This window comes from Brassica oleracea, unplaced genomic scaffold (assembly GCF_000695525.1).
Source record: "Brassica oleracea var. oleracea cultivar TO1000 unplaced genomic scaffold, BOL UnpScaffold01006, whole genome shotgun sequence".
Lineage (NCBI taxonomy): Eukaryota > Viridiplantae > Streptophyta > Magnoliopsida > Brassicales > Brassicaceae > Brassica > Brassica oleracea.
Genome location: NW_013617584.1, coordinates 22,404 through 23,570, shown reverse-complemented (window position 1 = coordinate 23,570; position 1,167 = coordinate 22,404). Strand labels below are relative to the sequence as shown.

General features: G+C 49.3%; 1 protein-coding gene across 1 annotated transcript in view; it reads left to right on the top strand.

Moving 5' to 3' along the window:
- LOC106320668 (acyl-CoA-binding protein-like) overlaps nucleotides 1-1,167 on the top strand; it is a 10,072-nt gene that overhangs the window by 5,328 nt on the left and 3,577 nt on the right. The gene's annotated exons all lie outside the window — the stretch shown is intronic.

Here is a 1,167-nt window from a genome sequence, read left to right as displayed (position 1 = left end):
TAAATTTTGCCGTCTACTGTTACGTAGCGTGCGGCCTGTGTTTGGACTTTGCGGGCTGCCCATTTCTCGGTGGGCAGGCGTCCGTCAATAATGTAGTCTTGAATCTTCTGCAGCCACGGGGTATCGCAGCCGTAATCAAATTGCTCCGATTGTGGTTGTATTGCAACTTCTTCTTCTTCGTCGTCTTGACCTTCTATGAGGTTGACGACGATTGGCGGTCCGATGCTCGGGTGTTCGATGAACTCGACCAGAATTACCCTTTTGATTCCTGGATCAGAACTTGATGCTAAGGCCGCGAGAGCATATGCCTGGACGTTTTCGGAACGGGGAATTCGCGTGAGGGTAAAACAGTCAAACTTTTGAGCTAGTTTTTGGACCAGTTTAAGGTACGCATCCATCCGTTCATCCCTGGCTTCATACTCTCCGCTGTACTGACTTGCCACTAACTGGGAATCGCAGTAAGTGTGGATGTTTCGTATCTTCAAGCCATGAGCCAAACGCGTCCTGCGACGAGTGCTTCGTATTCGGCTTCGTTGTTTGAGGCGTGGAATTCCAGCCTAAACGATTGCTCTAAGATCTCGTTCGTTGGAGATGTGAGGCGAATTCCGATGCATGATCCCTGCTTGGACGAGGATCCGTCAACGTGAAGGAGCCAAGTGGAATTTGGTTCCTCGTTGGTTATGGTCTCTGTCGGTAATTCGACCAAGAAGTCCGCAAGCACTTGTGACTTTTCGCTTGTTCTTGGTCGGTACTCGATATCGTATTCGCTAAGTTCTACCGCTCATTTGGCTAATCGGCCCGATTGACTCGAGCTATGCAGGATCGTTCGTAGGGGAAAAGTCGTGAAGACGACGATCGTGTGGGATTGGAAATATGGTCTTAGTTTTCGGGCCGATGTTACGACCGCGCATGCTAATTTTTCCATCAGCGGGTATCTAGATTCAGCATCCAGCAAGGTTTTGCTGATATAGAAAATACGTTTCTGTTCGCCGTGTTCTTCCCTGATTAGCACGCCGCTCACAGCTGTTGCTGATACAGTGATGTACAAGAACAAAGGTTCCCCCTCCACTGGTTTTGCGAGGACTGGGGGGGAAGCGAAATACCGCTTCAGCTGTTGGAAAGCGTTTTCGCACTCTTCCGACCATTCGAATTTTTTATTTCCCCGTA